This window comes from Anomaloglossus baeobatrachus, chromosome 6 (assembly GCF_048569485.1).
Source record: "Anomaloglossus baeobatrachus isolate aAnoBae1 chromosome 6, aAnoBae1.hap1, whole genome shotgun sequence".
NCBI lineage: Eukaryota > Metazoa > Chordata > Amphibia > Anura > Aromobatidae > Anomaloglossus > Anomaloglossus baeobatrachus.
The window spans coordinates 291,518,783-291,533,746 of record NC_134358.1 but is presented as its reverse complement, the minus strand read 5'-3'; the positions used below and the strand labels follow the sequence as shown (position 1 = coordinate 291,533,746).

Genomic DNA, 14,964 nt, shown 5'->3' with positions numbered 1-14,964 from the left:
TATTTAGCACGCTTTGCAGGAGAACATCTAGACCAGGCATTATTGGGGTACACTTCCTCAGCTACTTGATTCCAATGGCGCTCAACTGTCAGTCGGTCATGGTAACCATCTACACGTGTATCCCATAATGGTGGGTGAGTCTCGACAGCTGTTATAAGTTTCTCCGTGTCCACCCGTGGTGCCATTATTATATTTCGAAGACGAAAGTTTGCTCAAAATAGATCTTGCAATACACAGAACTACAACTTCTTGCTTGCTCACTCCTTCTGCAAATGCACAGTTAGTTTTGTGCAAAAAAATATGTTAGCTACGCCACCTGAAAGTATTTCAGAGTGTAACAAACTTTCTAATTAAAACACGGACACGGACCACACGGATAGCATACGGATGCCATCCGTATCACGTACGTGTAAACACGGACCCATAGGATTTAATGGATCCGTGAGGACGTGATGCCGGTGGAAAACGGACATGTCAGCGCTTTTTCGACACGCTCAAACGTACGCACGGAACGGACACACGCTCCGTGCGCAAACACTGACGTGAGGCTTTTTAGATTAAAAATAGTATGTCAACATCAGCACGTGTCTCCGGTACGTGCAAAAAATGCCAAAAACGTACCGGAGGCACGGATGTGTGGCGCAGGCCTTAGACTGGGAACAGAATTGTGCTTACTCAGCCCACAATTTTTACTGTTGTCTCTGATACCTGCTGGATGGGGACACAGAACCATTCCACAGGTGGCTTGTGGAAAACTTTAAACAACACTTTTTATGGATATCTTTGAGCAATGGATTTTTCTTGCCACTGTTCCATAAAGGCTAGATTTGTGTAGTATACGACTGATTGTTGTCCTATGGACAGACTCTCCCACCTCAGTTGTAGATCTCTGCAGCTCATCCAGAGTGATCATGGGCCTCTTGGCTGCATCTTTGATCAGTCTTCTCCTTGTTTGGATGGACGTCCGGGTCTTGGCATATTTGCAGTGGTATGATACTCCTTCCATTTCAATATTATCACTTGCACAGTGCTTCTTGGGATGTTTAAAGTTTTGGAAACTTTTTGTAACCAAATTGGCTTTAAACTTCTCCACAACAGTGTAAGGGGTGGGCAGACCCCTTACAAAGAAGCAGTCTACCCGGAACGTTGTTGTTATTAATAAAAATGTTTTTATTGTTATTACATTGTTTTAGTGGGTTCCCCTAGTGGCCGGGTGGGACGGCTGTCACCACAGAGGAGAGGAGGAGCCGGCAGCAGAAAGGGGAGGGAGGAAAAGTGTTGTTGAGGAAAGTGTGAGATCTGGAAGGCAGTTGTGTCCGGGACGGGAGAGAAGAAGCAGAGAAGGGGCAGAGTGTGGGAGCTGGAAGAATAGGAGAGCCGGAGAGAAAAGGAGCGGGCGGAACCTCAAAGTGCGAAGCAGTACCGGTGTGGGTCCGGTCTGTGGGTAGCCGTAGTGGGAGCTAGGTGAAGCAGATTAGCCGGGCACATCCCCACTGGAGGAGACGTCAGGGCAGGCTTTCCCCCAGCTAAAGGAAGTTTGAAGTGTCATCTATAACTGCCGGTTTTGTGTGAAGAACTGTGAAATAAAGAATGCCTTTTGTTTGCACCGAATCGTGCCTGGAAAGTGTTTGTACGTCAGACGACATCTGCACCACCACACTCTGCCCCACCAAGACATCTCCTGTCCCGATAGTGACGGTGGAGCCAGGGGTAAGCCTGAGAGGAAAAGGGGCCATGACTACAACTCCTGAGGCACCCCTGTCACCCCGTTACATGTGGCGTAGTCGGCAGGATCCGGATTGTATGCAAGGGGTCCCGACCCAAGAAGACGGAGACCAAGTGGTGCCTAGGGCACAGGATCCGGATTATTGGAGAAGAGTCCCGATCCCTTGGTGGGAAGAAGAAGTAGTGCCTGAGGCGTTGGACCGGGCACAAGATGGCGGCAATATGGCGTCGTCTTCAAGGACACAGAAAGCGCGTGAAAAATTGGCGCCAAAAGAAGAGCCTGGGGCTGGTCGGTGCCGAAAAAGAAGTTCGGAGTACTCCGCCCAAAGAGGGGAGGTGCCGGTCCCAGGGCACGGATGAAGACATGTGAAGTGGGCGGTGTTTCAGAGAAAAAGAAGAACCGCCGCGGAGGGGTCGACCTGATGTGTGAGACTGGGGGTGGAGTATACCCAAGAGCGGGAAAAGTAAGCCCGCCTCCACTTCCTCCAGCATCTCCACCGACCCTGACGCCCTTACCAGAGACACGTACTACAGGCAAGATGGAGAACCCCGAGGGACAACAAGCTGCGTTGGTCACGCCCGGTCTGGACAGAAGCCACCAGAAGCAGATTGCGGCTGCGTCTGCGGAGGGATTTCCCTCTCACTTGCCGGCTGTGCCCGGAGGACCGGGGCGAGCAACTAAAGTGACCTGGGTTACGACTTGGGACGCTGTGACCGGAGAGACCACGACCGAGGTCCAAGCGACGTACACCGCTCAGCTGCCATCGGGGAACCGGCCCCTGGGAACCCCATACCCATACCTGGAGATACCCCAGTCAGTCGCGGTGGGCTCTTCGACACCCGTTCCAGTTCCGGCTCCGGAAGAATCACACGCCCGGAAGCTAGAGAGGGACGAGTGGGGCTTCTTTTGGGACCCAGTACAGCCGTCACCCCTGCCTCAACGAAAGTCCCCGTCCCCAGAACCGGACCCGGTACAAGAGAGGCTGCTGGCCGAGACCGTGGCCCTGGAAATGATGGCTGGTCCCCAGAGTGCGGAGTTCGAACAACAGTGTACCACAGGAACTGTGGTAAAGTTTAACCAGAAGGAGGGGTATGGTTTTATCGGAGACGAGGAAACCGGTGACCACTACTTCTATAACAGGGTGAACCTGGACATTGAAGGCCTGCCGCAACGCCTGCACACTCTTTATCCGGGCGAAAAAGTGCGGTTTATGAGAGAGGTGGGATGCCGAGGCCTCTTTGCGGTCGGAGTGACGCGGATGCCTACTAACCAAGAGGCTGCTCAATGGCAGCAAGAACTGGAGTGGGAGGAATGCCAGTACCGGCGGCGGGCGCAGCAAAGACCGGTACTAGCCGAGCTCTCCCACCCGAGACTCACACTGGCCGTAGCCCCGGAAGTCCTGCCCGGCCCGAGCGCTGACCCGGAGAAGGGAACCCCGGCGGTGCTGGCTATCCACCAAAACCTGACCACTCATCCGGTCATCGTCATGGGCAGCCCCCAGCCGTCCCGTGCAGCGACCCCCTCACCCCCGTCGGGGGTAGAAGAGACAAAGCCGGAGACGGAGACAGCGGAGCAACCCGCCAATTACGAGCCCTTCCGGAGGCTGCGCCGGTTGCCCGGGCAGTCCTTATCGGATTACGTGAAGGCCCAACGAGCTGAATGGCAACGTGCCTATCATCCGGAGTGAGTTTTCAAGACCGGAAGATGGCGTGCCTGTTTTTGTTAAACACCGGCGTTGTTTTGAGCCGGAAGAAGCTGTGCTGTTTGTAACCGTTCAAGTTGCTGAGCCCGGAGAGAGAGCCTGATGCTGGACTGAGCCAGGGGCTCCCTCCGCGTAGTTAAGAAGAGTTTGCCGAGATGTGTTCCTGCCGTCTAACGTCTAAGACCGGGAGTGCTGCAAAAGCCTCCGGGCAGAAACTCCACTAAGACCGGGAGTGCCTGCCGACGGCCTCCGGGCACGACTAAGACCGGGAGCTTCCAGGAGGAACTCCGGGCGCTGGACTGGTGCGCCCCTTGCGGTTGCCCAAAGGTGAACATGCTCATAGTTTCATTGAAATGACGTTGTTTCCTTTTATGTGTATTTTTTGATTCATGCCTTGCCGGGAGGCTTAGGCTTAAAGAGGGGAGGTATGTAAGGGGTGGGCAGACCCCTTACAAAGAAGCAGTCTACCCGGAACGTTGTTGTTATTAATAAAAATGTTTTTATTGTTATTACATTGTTTTAGTGGGTTCCCCTAGTGGCCGGGTGGGACGGCTGTCACCACAGAGGAGAGGAGGAGCCGGCAGCAGAAAGGGGAGGGAGGAAAAGTGTTGTTGAGGAAAGTGTGAGATCTGGAAGGCAGTTGTGTCCGGGACGGGAGAGAAGAAGCAGAGAAGGAGCAGAGTGTGGGAGCTGGAAGAATAGGAGAGCCGGAGAGAAAAGGAGCGGGCGGAACCTCAAAGTGCGAAGCAGTACCGGTGTGGGTCCGGTCTGTGGGTAGCCGTAGTGGGAGCCAGGTGAAGCAGATTAGCCGGGCACATCCCCACTGGAGGAGACGTCAGGGCAGGCTTTCCCCCAGCTAAAGGAAGTTTGAAGTGTTATCTATAACTGCCGGTTTTGTGTGAAGAACTGTGAAATAAAGAATGCCTTTTGTTTGCACCGAATCGTGCCTGGAAAGTGTTTGTACGTCAGACGACATCTGCACCACCACACTCTGCCCCACCAAGACATCTCCTGTCCCGATAGTGACGGTGGAGCCAGGGGTAAGCCTGAGAGAAAAAGGGGCCATGACTACAACCCCTGAGGCACCCCTGTCACCCCGTTACAACAGTATCATGGACCTGCCTTTTGTGTTCCTTGGTCTTCATGATGCTCTCTGTGCTTTAAACAGAACACTGAGACTATCACAGAGCAGGTGCATTTATACGGAGACTTGATTACATACCTGTGGATTATATTTATAATCATCAGTCATTTAGGACAATATTGGATCATTCAGAGATCCTCAATGAACTTCTGGAGTAAGTTTGCTGCACTGAAAGTAAAGGGGCCGAATAATATTGCACACCCCACTTTTCAGTTACCGTATTTATTTTTTAAAAAAGTTTAAAATAAGCAATACATTTCGTTCAGCTTCACAATTGTGTCCCACTTGTTGTTGATTCTTCACCATAATATTAACATTTTTATCTTTATGTTTGAAGTCTGTAATGTGGGAAAAGGTTGAAAAATTCAAGGGAGCCGAATACTTTCGCAAGGCACTGTAAATGCTGGTGGGTGGAAGGGCATGGGGGACCTATCAGGTTCCCTTTATAGTGTCGATGTTGACTTTTACTATTGCTACATCCAATAGATGGCATTAGAGATCCTGCCCTATTCCTTTCTGAAGAGGCTATTTGCATATGTGCAATTACTAATGTGTTACTGAAAACGTGTGCCCTCATTTGCTCTTGGTATGTCTGCCTGCATGTAATAGCAAAGCCTTGAATGCAGCCTTAACCCATTTCATCACTTTGCTTTTTTTTCTCAATTCCCATTGGAACACCTGGTGCACTTTTCCATTATTACTTTTGCGTCTGAGGTTGTCTTAATAACTTGTAGATAAGTAGTATTGTTACTTAATTTTTGCCTAAGGCATAACTATAGGTTTTCAACAGTCAGCCTTTTTCCTCCCACTTTTGTATTTTACATGCTCGAATTCTGTAAATTCTGGATTATGAATAATGAAGCCAAGATATAGTTACTATTCAGTTGCTGTTCTTGTACTGCCCTGTACACTACGTTACTTTGAATTTAATTTATTCAGGTATGCACATAAAAGATAACTGGTAATATGGTGTTTTGTTTAGCATAATGTAATTAAGATTGTAGAAAATACAGTGTATTGTCATTTCAGGATGTATTAAAGATTCTAACAATTACTGCAAATCACAAGCTTTAATGTGTATTGAATGGCGCTTAATTGATGTTAGCTTTCTCTGAACTCTAGTGTGCAGACAGAATACGCTGGAAATCAATGCTAGTGGATATCGGTGTAGGGTAAAAAATCTAGGTCAGAATACAGCTGCAGTACCATTCAGTATAGAGCTGGGGGCAGTTAGTACAACACTGGCAGAGTCAGACAGGAGAAGATCATACAAAACCAATGCATAGAAAAAGCAAATGTTTGCCTTGCTTGGTAAGATATAACACCTATAAGTAAAAAAACACATTGAAATGATAGGGATGATCATTAGGAATATGTTGCTACAATAGTACAAGAAGTCTTACTAAATGCTATTTAATTCATTTTTTCTGTTGTAATTATTGATGATACAATAAGGCCTGCTTTAGCAATGAGGCTAAAATACACCGCTTTGCTTTCTAGGCTCCTATCAGTGAGACAAGATCTCAGAGCCAGTGGTTCTGATGGACACTGTTAAGGTCCTTACATCAGCATAAAATGTCCATCATTAAGGCCATCATTAAGCTTTGCTAGCTACAGTGCCTACAAGTAATATTCAACCCCCTGCAGATTTAGCAGGTTTACACATTCGGAATTAACTTGGCATTGTGACATTTGGACTGTAGATCAGCCTGGAAGTGTGAAATGCACTGCAGCAAAAAAGAATGTTATTTCTTTATTTTTTATTTTTTTTTAAATGGTGAAAAGTTTATTCAGAGGGTCATTTATTATTCAACCCCTCAAACCACCAGAATTCTGTTTGGTTCCCCTAAAGTATTAAGAATAGTGATGAGCGAGTATGCTTGTTACTACTCGGTACTCGCACGAGTATCACTGTACTCGGGCTACTCGGCGGGGACCGAGTAATCTCGCGATACTCGTGCTGTACTCGTGGTCTTCATCCCTGCATGTTGGCGCTCTTTTGAGAGCCAGCCCTCATGCAGGGATTGGCTGGCAGACCACTGCAATGCCACAGCCCTGTTAGTTGTGGAATTGCAGTGATTGGCCGGCCTGCACAGCGTAACCGAGCCTTTATACCGGCGGGTGCGCTGTGCTCTGCACACAGCCATCCAGACAGTGAGTGCAGGGAAAGTGTTGCTGCTTCAGGGAAAGGTTTGCGGCCCTTTATAGCTATTTCCGTATCAGGGCTGCAAACAGTGTGACCAGAAGTCCTTCTCAGGACTATTATAGTTGTATACAGGCAGGCAGGGTATAGCCAGGTCGGAGTACAGTAGCAGAGTCCTTCTCAGGACTATTGTTGCTGTATACAGGCAGGATATAGCCAAGTCGGAATACAGGCTAGTGACCAGAAGAGTCCTTGTCAGGACTATTGTAGCAGTATACAGGCAGTCAGGCAGGCAGGCAGGGTATATAGCCATTCCTAGTGGTGACCGTATACCAGCCTTCATCATATCTGGGGCTGGTGTACACAGTCTAAAACAGTCCAGATAGTGTCAGACTTCTCAGTAATTGTCGCTCCTGAAAACCTGTTAGGTTCTTAGTGCGTCCGTGCTTGCATTTAAAAACCGCACGTGTGTGCCTGTCGGTGGCAGCGTACAGGTGCATGATTTGCACAAACTATTATATAACGCACAAGTCTAGTGTATAATACACGTCAGTCAGCAGTGTCTGATAGTGTCAGACTTATCAGTAATTGTCGCTCCTAAAAACCTGTTAGGTTCTTAGTGCGTCCGTGCTTGCATTTAAAAACCGCACGTGTGTGCCTGTCGGTGGCAGCGTACAGGTGCACGTTTTGCCCAAACTATTATATAACGCACAAGTCTAGTGTATAATACACGTCAGTCAGCAGTGTCTGATAGTGTCAGACTTCTCAGTAATTGTCGTTCCTAAAAACCTGTTAGGTTCTTAGTGCGTCCGTGCTTGCATTTAAAAACCGCACGTGTGTGCCTGTCGGTGGCAGCGTACAGGTGCACGATTTGCACAAACTTGGATATAACGCACAAGTCTAGTGAATACTCGTCAGCACAGCATTGCAAAATGCGCAAGGGCGTTGGCAAGCAACAAGGAAGTGGACGTGATGGTGGTGCAGGCAGAGGCCGAGGTCGTGGGCAAGCTCTAATTTCACCACTACAAAGGGCCACATCTAGTCGCTCGCACGTCCTGTCCCAAATTCTTGGGGACCGTAGCAGTACACCGCTCTTGAACCAAGACCAGTGTCAACAGGTTGTTAGTTGGATAGCAGATAATGCTTCCAGTCAGATTGGCACTGTGAGGTAAATCCGGAGATATGACGATAAATCATGATATTCAAGTTATGTCAGGAAGCCCTCTCCTGGTGTCACCCCCCCTTTCCTTCACACAACTTGTTTAGCAACCCATCCCATGGCCATCTCCTGTGATATGGAAATTAGGTGATGTGGGAACAAAGGACACAGGATGACTCCCTGCCGTCACCCTGTAACAAGAGTTGTATCTCATTATAAGGCTCTGGAACTAGCCAGACAGAACGACTCCAGTAAAAAATGGTTCATATCTCGCAAGCCATATTTCCGATAAATACGGCAACCATAAAAATGGTGTTTTCGCATGCGGACGATGCTGGCACACCTTTTTTATGGGAGCGGGAGCTTGGGAAATACCCCAGGCGTGATATCAGCCAATGTGGAACTAGTAGACAAGTCATGAAACCTCTCATTCTGTAGCTAAATTCATAACTGTCACAATGAGAGCATTGGCGTCCGCCTACGACGCTCCCAGGCCAAGTTATGGCCATATTCCATGTTGTGGATTTTGTCCATAACTCCAGCCAGGGGTGGAGCAGTGCTCCCTCTGAGGTCATGAAGGTAGGAGGGGACCTGGATTTGCCCAGGTTGATAACCCTACTTCGGCCATTTTCCAGTGTTCTTTCGCTGGGGGTCACGTGCAGGAAACATCTGTGGGAGTTCCTGGAAACCTGGTCTACAGCGCCCCCCTGTGGCCAGACGCACAAGGTAACTGATTGAATTGCATACCTGTTTGTAAACCATGCTTTATCTGTAACTGTACTCTGACATATGTATATTCTGTAGATTCCCTATTGTATATATTGTAGTTTCTAGTGTGCTTTAGGCTGATTAAATTATATAATTAATCTTGGGCTGTTCTGTTATCTCGATCTTGAATCCCACGTCTGTGTGTTCGGCTAATAGTTACCGTGAAGCGGTTGGTGGCAGCGAGTTGTGCCAAGGATTATTGTGGGGAGGCCAGTGAGATTCGGGGAGGTTTTATATATTCCGCCCGCGGAGGTCGGGGGAATATATACCCTACTCTCACCGGGGACCCTTCAATAATCGGCATAAGTAGTATAGCGGCCTCCTTGCTTATTGTCGGGCAATTCCATAATTGGCCTGACTATAAGAGGGGCGCTAGAGAGCGCGTCACGTGCTCTGTCTGTCGGTCGGGAGGTATAAAGGAGGGGTGACCCCCACTTGTTACCCCCCGATTGTGACGTACTGGTAGCCAGCGCGGGGGATTTCTGAGTGACCCCCCCGGTGGTTCGTGACATATTGGTGGCATAGCGGTGGGATCGAGATAATAGTGTGTGTGAGTGTGAGACCCATACTCCCAGACACTAAAGACTGCCTGCAGCAGCTGTGGCTGCTGGGGTCTTCAGACTAGTTCAACACTAGAGTGTCAGAGTGCAGATACTGTAAGGTGTGTGGAGGCATCAGGTGTCAGTTCTGTGTCAGTGACCAAAGTCTGCAAGAATGGCTGAGAGCACCAGGAGCAAAGCCAAAGGAATGGCCGATGCTCAGGCCAGAGACGATGAGGAGGTTGTCCACGAGCCCTCCAAGAGCCCGACGCCAGAGAACAGCTCTGCAGAGGACATCGCACAACCTGGCACTGCTGGACAAAATGAGGAGGAGCTCGCCCAAGGGTCCTCAACGAGCCAGATGCCAGCCCTCCGCTCTGAAATGGACAGTGAATCACCAGGCTCCGCAGCGGGCCGCAGATCACCACGTGCCATTCCACCGAGCCTGGGAGGCTCGGATAGCCTTCTTCAAATGGCTATGGCCCTTCTCCAGGCTGGAGACCAGGAGGGCTACAAGGGACTCCTGGCAGAGCGCAGGGCAGAGCGGCAGGCAGCGCGTGACGCTGAGGCTGCGGAGCGGCAAGCAGTGCGTGAGGCTGCGGAGCGGCAGGCAGCACGTGAAGAGCGACAGCAACAGGCCGAGCGTGACTACCAGCTGCAGCTAGCTCAGCTCCGGCCCTCATCAGCCACACGTGACCTTCAAGACACCAAACTTCCAAAGGTCCGTGTTGAGGACTTCCCAGTGCTGGAGAAGGATGGAGACTTGGACTCTTTCTTGACTGCTTTTGAACGGACTTGCTTGCAGCACCATCTGGATAAGGAGCAGTGGGCCAAATACCTGACCCCCCGTTTAAGGGGTAAGGCCCTGGATATCCTTGGGGACTTGCCTGCTGAGGCAGATCAGGGCTACGACACCATCAAGCGGGCCCTGATCCAACAGTACAACCTCACCCCAGAGTCCTACCGCAAGAAGTTCCGGAGCCTACAGAAGGGACCAAAGGACTCCTGGGCTGACCACAGGCGGGCACTTGCCCGAGCTGCCGACCACTGGACCCAAGGCCTGCAGCTTTCCACCGGACCGGAGATCCTGGACTTGTTCATCACGGAGCAACTCTTGTGGAACTGCCCTGAGGATCTCCGCCAGTTCATCCGAGACCAGAAGCCAAAGGGGTCCACGGCTACAGCTGCCCTGGCCGATGACTACACCAACAATCGGGCTCCTGAAGCCAGGAGAGCAGCCACCAGCAGCACCTGGAGAGGGGGTAAGATGAATTCTGCGACTGCCCCACCTGCCCCTAGACTGCAGGGGGTGTCCCCCTCAACTCCCCTCTCCAGGCCCGTGGCAGAACCAAGACGGTGCCACCAGTGCAACCTACCTGGACACTTCAAGGCCATGTGCCCTCAGCGTCCCAAGGCCCCGGCTCCGTCCCCGTCCCAAGGGCCGCCCAAGGTGTATTGTGTGGGTGGGGGTGGTGGTAGGTCCCTGGACAGCTTCCAACCTGTCACCGTCGGCCGGTCTGTGACCATAGGACTGCGAGACAGCGCCTCGGAGGTGACTCTGGTGCGGCCTGAGATGGTGTCCCCCCAAGACTTGATCCCTGGAAAAACCCTCGCTGTCTCCGGGATTGGAGGCATTGACCCGGCGCTGCCTGTTGCTGACATTTATGTGGACTGGGGCGCAGGGCGAGGGGTGAGGGAGGTGGGGGTAACTGATCGGATCCCCGCAAACGTGCTACTTGGGACAGATTTGGGGCAGATAACCTCCCAGTTTGGGCCCCAACCAAGGGCTGAACCTTCAGCCAGTACTGACATGCCTCCGGACAATGTTAATGTGTTATCTATGAATGATGTAAGGGAGGAGGGAGTGAACTCTGATATTTCTGCTTGCATAGACACCATAGACACACACACAGCTGCAGCTGTGACAGGGGAGGGGGTCAGAGAAAGGTGTGACAATGCCTCTACAAGTAATCAGCCTGTGAGCTGGGATCTGTTGCCCTCTGCAGGGATAAGCAGAGAGCAGGGTGCTGCAGGGGGAGGACCAGTGTGTGGGGCAGGGGCTACCACAGCAAATGTGGGGTCCCCAGAGATTTCACAGCGGGGTTCTGTTGCTGCAGGAGGGGAACAGGCAGGTGAGATTGGGGCCGGTCCAGGAGCGGAAGTGCTCCCAGGTAAGATCTCGGTGCATGGTTCCCCCACAACCGGGGTGTCAGGAAGCCAGGTAGGTCTGCCTGAACCGGCGACTTGGTCAGGAACGGAGGAGGAGCAGGCACGACCCACGGTCGCAGCGGCTGTGGCCGCTGTCACCCGCAGTGGGAGTGCTGGAAGCCAAGGGGCCTCCCGGAGGTCCGATAGCTCTTCCCCTTCTGACCAAGTGGCAGCCGAGTCAGGTGGAGGCCAGGACACAGGTCCCGGGGTACTGACTGAAGATGTGACAGTCTCGTCGATTCTGGCCACATCTAGTCAGGGGTTTCAGGCAGCGTTAGAAGCTGACGACAGCCTGAAAGCTCTTAAGGAGCAGGCGGCACAGCCTCCCTCGGACTCGGACCCGGAGCGAGTGGTCTGGGACCAAGGACGGCTGTACCGGGCCACGGTCCAGCAGGGTTCACCGGAGGCGTGGCCCAGGGACCGACAGTTGGTGGTACCCTATCCGTTCCGGACGGAGTTGTTGCGGATCGCACATGAGATTCCGATGGCCGGACACCTAGGGATCGCTAAGACCAAGGCCAGGTTAAACCAGCATTTCTACTGGCCAAAAATGGGGGCCGATGTGGCTGCCTACTGCCGTTCGTGTGAAACCTGTCAGAGAGTGGGGAAGGCGGGGCCACACCCCAAAGCCCCACTAGTATCTCTGCCAATCATCGATGAGCCTTTCAGGAGGGTGGCTGTGGATCTGGTCGGCCCGCTGGCCATCCCCAGCAGCTCCGGGAAACGCTTCATACTGACGGTAGTGGACTATGCCACCCGGTACCCAGAAGCAGTGGCCTTGTCGTCCATTCGGGCTGACAAGGTGGCCACCGCATTGCTGGAGATTTTCTCCCGAGTGGGTTTTCCCCAGGAAATGCTCACTGACCGGGGGACCCAATTCATGTCCCAGCTGATGGAGGCCCTCTGTAAGCAAGTCCAGGTGCGACATCTGGTGGCCAGCCCGTACCATCCACAGACTAATGGCCTGTGCGAGCGGTTCAATGGCACCTTAAAGCAGATGCTTAAGATGTTGGTCGACTCCCATGGGCGTGACTGGGAGCGGTATCTCCCACACCTGTTATTTGCTTACAGGGAGGTTCCACAGGCCTCAACAGGATTCTCACCGTTTGAGCTCCTGTACGGGCGACGTGTGCGGGGCCCCCTGGCTCTGGTGAAAGAGGCTTGGGAAGGGGATTTGGCCACCCCTGGAGTGTCGGTTATCGAGTATGTCATGCGCTTCCGGGACAAAATGCAGGCCTTGACGCAACTGGTACACGACAATATGGCTCAAGCCCAGGCCGATCAGAAGCGTTGGTACGACCAGAACGCTTGTGAGAGGACCTACCAAGTGGGTCAAAAGGTGTGGGTACTGGTCCCCGTACCACAGGACAAGCTTCAGGCAGCCTGGGAAGGCCCATACCTCGTGTACCAGCAGCTCAACCCTGTGACGTACCTGGTCACCCTGGACCCTGCCCGTGGAAGGCGGAAGCCCTTCCATGTGAACATGATGAAGGCACATCATGAGCGGGAGGCATGTGCGCTCCCCGTGTGCAACCTGCCCGAGGAGGGAGAAGCGGAAACCCTCTTGGATATGCTAGCCCAGGTTAGGGCAGGCGGATCCATTGATGATGTGGAGGTTGGCCACCAGCTCTTGGGGGACCAACGGTCCCAGCTGTGGGCCACCCTACACCCCTTCCGGGGGTTGTTTACCAACCAGCCCGGAAGGACTGACTTGGCTGTCCATCACGTGGACACTGGGGATCATCCCCCGATCCGGCGTTCAGCATATCGGGTCCCCCTGGAGGTGCAGCAACACATGCGCCAGGAGATTGACGAGATGCTGAAGCTGGGGGTGATCCAGGCATCCAACAGCGCTTGGGCCTCGCCTGTAGTCCTCGTCCCTAAGAAGGACCGAACCACTCGGTTCTGCGTGGACTACAGGGGGCTCAATGCTGTCACGGTCGCCGATGCGTACCCAATGCCACGCATCGATGACCTGCTCGATCAGTTGGCCGGGGCTCAGTACCTGACCATCATGGACCTGAGCCGGGGATATTGGCAGATCCCCCTGACTCGCAAGGCCAGGGAACGCTCTGCCTTTATTACCCCATTTGGACTGTACGAGTCCACGGTGATGCCATTCGGGATGAGGAATGCCCCTGCCACTTTCCAGCGGATGGTCAACACCCTGCTCAAGGGACTTGAAGGGTACGCGGCCGCGTACCTGGATGACATTGCCGTCTTCAGTCCCACCTGGGAAGATCACCTAGAGCATCTAGCACAGGTGCTCAGGCGGGTCCACCGGGCAGGTTTGACCATCAAGCCGGGCAAGTTTCAGCTGGCCATGAGCGAGGTCCAGTACCTCGGTCACCGGGTAGGCGGGGGAACACTGAAGCCCGAGCCTGAGAAAGTGGAGGCCATCGCATCCTGGCCCACCCCCAGGACCAAGAAGCAGGTGATGTCCTTCTTGGGGACCGCTGGGTACTATAGGAGGTTTGTTCCATGCTATAGTAGCCTGGCAAAGCCCCTGACGGACCTCACCAAGAAGAAGCTGCCCTCTGCAGTCGATTGGACAATGGACTGCGAGACAGCCTTCCGGGCCCTAAAGGACGCCCTGTCCAGCCCGCCCGTGCTACAGGCAGCCGACTTCACGCGGCCGTTTGTAGTACAGACCGACGCCAGTGACTTCGGCCTCGGTGCGGTGCTCAGCCAGGTGGACTCTGCGAGCCAAGAGCACCCAGTCTTGTACCTGAGCAGGAAGCTGTTACCGAGGGAAGTGGCCTATTCCACAATGGAGAAGGAGTGCCTGGCCATAGTGTGGGCCCTGCAGCGTCTGCAACCCTATCTATACGGGCGCCACTTCATCGTGGAGACGGACCACAACCCCCTCAGCTGGTTGCACACCGTCTCTGGGACGAATGGGCGACTGTTGCGATGGAGCCTTGCGCTCCAGCAATACAACTTCACCATTCGCCACAAAAGGGGCCGTGACCACGGTAACGCAGACGGGCTGTCCCGACAAGGAGAGGTCGCGGACGGGCGCACGGGGAAACACCGGAGTGTGCTGCCCCCTAGCGCCCTCAAAAGGGGGGAGGTGTGAGGTAAATCCGGAGATATGACGATAAATCATGATATTCAAGTTATGTCAGGAAGCCCTCTCCTGGTGTCACCCCCCCTTTCCTTCACACAACTTGTTTAGCAACCCATCCCATGGCCATCTCCTGTGATATGGAAATTAGGTGATGTGGGAACAAAGGACACAGGATGACTCCCTGCCGTCACCCTGTAACAAGAGTTGTATCTCATTATAAGGCTCTGGAACTAGCCAGACAGAACGACTCCAGTAAAAAATGGTTCATATCTCGCAAGCCATATTTCCGATAAATACGGCAACCATAAAAATGGTGTTTTCGCATGCGGACGATGCTGGCACACCTTTTTTATGGGAGCGGGAGCTTGGGAAATACCCCAGGCGTGATATCAGCCAATGTGGAACTAGTAGACAAGTCATGAAACCTCTCATTCTGTAGCTAAATTCATAACTGTCACAATGAGAGCATTGGCGTCCGCCTACGACGCTCCCAGGCCAAGTTATG

General features: G+C 52.6%; 1 protein-coding gene across 1 annotated transcript in view; it reads right to left on the bottom strand.

The window, feature by feature from the left end:
• LOC142243891 (uncharacterized) overlaps positions 1–14,964 on the bottom strand; it is a 50,943-nt gene that overhangs the window by 2,506 nt on the left and 33,473 nt on the right. The window lies entirely within an intron of this gene.